Source organism: Grampus griseus (assembly GCF_964374135.1).
Source record: "Grampus griseus genome assembly, chromosome: 12".
Taxonomy (NCBI): domain Eukaryota; kingdom Metazoa; phylum Chordata; class Mammalia; order Artiodactyla; family Delphinidae; genus Grampus; species Grampus griseus.
The window spans coordinates 35,811,799-35,816,600 of NC_139006.1; the positions used below are offsets into that span (position 1 = coordinate 35,811,799).

Genomic DNA, 4,802 nt, shown 5'->3' on the forward strand with positions numbered 1-4,802 from the left:
TGGTGAAAACTAAGATCAGGAACAAGACAAGGTTGCCCACTCTCACCACTATTATTCAACATAGTTTTGGAAGTTTTAGCCACAGCAATCAGAGAAGAAAAAGAAATAAAAGGAATCCAAATCAGAAAAGAAGAAGTAAAGCTGTCACTGTTTGCAGATGACATACTATACATAGAGAATCCTAAATATGCTACCAGAAAACTACTAGAGCTAATCAATGATTTTGGTAAAGTAGCAGGATACAAAATTAATGCACAGAAATCTCTTGCATTCCTATGCACTAATGGCAAAAAATCTGAAAGAGAAATTAAGGAAACACTCCCATTTACCATTGCAACAAAAAGAATAAAATACCTAGGAATAAACCTACCTAAGGAGAGCACTGGTTCTGAGTGAATATAAGAATGCGTGCATAGAGAGGTGTGCATGGAGAGGCAAGTAACAGCATGAACAGCCACACTTCTAGAAGATTCTAGCCAGTGTGCAGGAAAGCAGCAGAGAGTAGGAATGAATGGGAGAAGGACCCAGGGTCACGAGACCGTTGGGTGAGCAGAGCCAGCAGCCAGGGAGGTTCTAGTCTGTTCTGCCTCACAGCAGCCGCCCCCTCTATGCTGTCACGCTGAGCTAGCACCTGGGCCTGGGATTGGGCCTCAGCCTCCACCGCGCCTGCCACCTCCTGCTGCCTCCCGCTGCCTCCAGATCATAGACACCCTCAAAGTGAGTGAGCTTCGAGCCTTCGTGAAAATGTGCAAGCAGGATCCAAGTGTTCTGCACACCGAGGAAATGTGCTTCCTGAGGGAGTGGGTGGAGAGCATGGGGGGTAAAATACCACCTGTTACTCATAAAACTAAATTGGAAGAAAATACCAAGGAAGAAAAAACGGTAAAAAGGAGGAGGAAAACAAAGACAGACGAACCATCAAGTGAGGAAAGTGATCTAGAAATTAACAATGAAGGTGTGATTGAACCAGACCCTGATGCCCCTTAAGAAATGGGAGATGAAAATGTAGAGATAACTGAGGAGATCATGGATCAGGCAAATGATAAAAAAGTGTCTTCCATTGATGCCCTAAATGATGGTGAACTACAGAAAGCTATTGACTTGTTGACAGATGCAATCAAGCGAAATCCTCGTTTGGCCATTCTGTATGCCAAGAGAGCAAGTGTCTTCATCAAATTACAGAAGCCAAATGCTGCCTTCCGAGACTGTGACACAGCTATTGAAATAAATCCTGATTCTGCTTAGCCATACAAGTGGCGAGGGAAAGCACACAGACTTTTGGGCCATTGGGAAGAAGCTGCCCATGATCTTGCCCATGGCTGTAAGCTGGATTATGATGAAGATACTAGTGCAATGCTGAAAGAAGTTCAACCAAGGGCCCAGAAAATTGCTGAACACAGGAGAAAGTATGAGCGAATACATGAAGAGCGAGAGATCAAGGAAAGAATAGAAAGGGTCAAGAAGGCTAGGGAAGAACATGAGAGAGCTCCGAGGGAGGAAGAAGCCAGACGACAATCAGGGGATCAGTATGGCTCTTTTCCAGGTGGCTTTCCTGGCAGAATGCCTGGTAATTTTCTTGGAGGAACGCCTGGAATGGGAGGGAGCATGCCTGGAATGGCAGGAATGCCTGGGCTCAATGAAATTCTTAGCGATCCAGAGGTACTTGTATGGTTATACAGGATCCAGAAGTTATAGTGGCCTTCCAGGACGTGGCTCAGAACCCAGGAAATATGTCAATATATCAGAACAACCCAAAGGTTATGAATCTTATCAGTAAATGTCGGGCAAATTTGGAGGTAAAGCATAATGCCCTTCTGACAAATAAAGCCCCTGCTGAAGGAAAAGCAACTTAGATCACCTAATGGATGTTGCAATAATACAAACCAGTGTACCTCTGGCCTTCTCATGAAGAAAGCTGGGGTGCTTTGAAGATAATCCCTACCCCTCTGCCCCAAATGCAGCTGAAACATTTTACAGTGGTTTGCCATTAGGGTATTCATTCAGATAATGTTTTCTTACTAGAAATTAAAAATTTTAAACAATTTTTAAAACTTAAAAATATTTAAAACAAATTAAAAGGGTGTGTTAATCCCTACATCTTTCTTTACTAATCATTCTGGTTTTTTCCTTTGAATTAATTAGGCAAGGAAGATACTTCAGTATGGAAGATTTATTGCTCAAGTTTGAGTGAAATAAAGATTTATTAGTGGGAGGAAAATGTAACATTTAAATATATAAAGTTTGAGTTCGATATATGGTCACTGAGGCATGTTGACTTGTCTTTTTAATTGCTTTATTTATTTTTTTTTTAATGACTTGCTTCCATGAAACTATTGGGGCCACCAGTATTGCAGGAGGACCTGCGTAGGGACTGGAAGTACTTGTCAGGGCAGCAGTAATCTTACTACATTTTATATAATTGTACCCTTGTGCAGATGCACTTAAATCTTACACTGTGGTGAAGGGATGATTTTTATACTGCTGCAGTAAAACTGGATTACTTAGCTCTGTTTTTCTCTGATATCTAAAATAAATGCTTCATATTTCCACATGGGGGAAAAAAAAACCTACCTAAGGAGACAAAAGACCTGTATGCAGAAACTATAAGACACTGATGAAAGAAATTAAAGATGATATAAACAGATGGAGAGATATACCATGTTCTCGGATTGGAAGAATCAACATTGGGAAAATGACTCTACTACCCAAAGCAATCTACAGATTCAATGCAATCCTTATCAAGTTACCAATGGAATTTATCACAGAACTAGAACAAAAATTTCACAATTTGTGTGGAAACACAAAAGATCCCAAATAGCCAAAGCAATCTTGAGAAAGAAAAATGAAGCTGGAGGAATCAGGCTCCCTGACTTCAGACTATACTACAAAGCTACAATAATGAAGACAGTATGACACTGGCACAAAAACAGAAATATAGATCAATGGAACAGGATAGAAACCCCAGAGATAAACCCACGCACATATGGTCACCTTATTTTTGATACAGGAGGCAAGAATATCCAATGGAGAAAAGACAGCCTCTTCAGTAAGTGGTGCTGGGAAAACTGGACAGCTCCATGTAAAAGATTGAAATTAGAACACTCCCTAACACCATACACAAAAATAAACTCAAAATGGATTAAAGACCTAAATGTAAGGCCAGACACTATCAAACTCTTAGAGGAAAACATAGGCAGAACACTCTATGACATAAATCACAGCTGGATCCTTTTTGACCCACCTCCTAGAGTAATGGAAATAAAAACAAAAATAAACAAATGGGACCTAATGAAACTTAAAAGCTTTTGCACAGCAAAGGAAACCATAAACAAAATGAAAAGACAACCCTCAGAATGGGAAAAAATATTTGCAAATGAAGCAACTGACAAAAGGTTCATCTCCAAAATTTACAAGCAGCTCATGCAGCTCAATATTAAAAAAACAAACAATCCAATCCAAAAATGGGCAGAAGACCTAAACAGACATTTCTCCAAAGAAGATATACAGATTGCCAACAAACACATGAAAGGATGCTCAACATCACTAATCATTAGAGAAATGCAAATCAAAACTACAATGAGATATCACCACACACCAGTCAGAATGACCATCATCAAAAAAATCTACAAACAATAAATGCTGGAGAGGGTGTGGAGAAAAGGGAACTCTCTTGCACTGTTGGTGGGAATGTAAATTGATACAGCCACTATGGAGAACAGTATGGAGGTTCCTTAAAAATCTAAAAATAGAACTACCATATGACCCAGCAATCCCACTACTGGGCATGTACCCTGAGAAAACCAGAATTCCAAAAGAGTCATGTACCACAGTGTTCACTGCAGCTCTATTTACAATAGCCAGGACATGGAAGTAACCTAAGTGTCCATCGACAGATGAATGGATAAAGAAGATGTGGTCCATATATACAATGGAATATTACTCAGCCATAAAAAGAAACGAAATTGAGTTATTTGTAGTGAGGTGAATGGACCTAGAGTCTATCATACAGAGTGAAGTAAGTCAGAAAGAAAAAAACAAGTACTGTATGCTAACACATACATATGGAATCTTAAAAAAAAATTAAAATGTTTCTGAAGAACCTAGGGGCAGGACAGGAATAAAAACGCAGACGTAGAGAATGGACTTGAGGACATGGTGAGGGGGAAGGGTAAGCTGTGACGAAGTGAGAGAGTGGCATGGACATATATACACTACCAAATGTAAAACAGATAGCTAGTGGGAAGCAGCTGCATAGCACAGGGAGATCAGCTCAGTGCTTTGTGACCACCTAAGGGGTGGGATAGGGAGGATGGGAGGGGGATGCAAAAGGGAGGAGATATGGGGATATATGTATATGTATAGCCAATTCAGTTTGTTATAAAGCAGAAACTAACACACCATTGTAAAGCAATTATACTCCAATAAAGATGTTAACAAAAAAAGTGAGCTAAAACCGTCTTTCATGTCAGAAAGAAAGCTACTGAAGTTTACGAAAGTCATGTTGAAATGACTTAGGAGCCAACTTAAAGAAGTTCTGACAAATTAATTGAGATAATTTAAACTCCAATGAGGATATTAATTGGAACAGATTGAAACAGTAGATATATTTAAGCTTATGAATTTGTATCAAATTTAAAGAAAAAAACTAAGTTTTGAGAGTGATAGGGATCCAATTAATTATCTTGAAAAGATGATATGTATATATATCTAAGCTTTTTTATAACTGTACCACTTTATAAGAAAATAGTTGATGAAGGGAAACATTTTTATGAAAATATTCCAACAAATAAATGAAGTCAAAG

At 39.1% G+C, this 4,802-nt stretch overlaps 1 pseudogene across 1 annotated transcript; it reads left to right on the forward strand.

Moving 5' to 3' along the window:
• The first annotated feature begins 641 nt into the window (after positions 1 to 641).
• Positions 642 to 1,807, forward strand: LOC309831090 (hsc70-interacting protein-like; annotated as a pseudogene). Its single transcript has one exon. The product of its transcript is annotated as a hsc70-interacting protein-like (transcript).
• Positions 1,808 to 4,802: the final 2,995 nt, after the last annotated feature.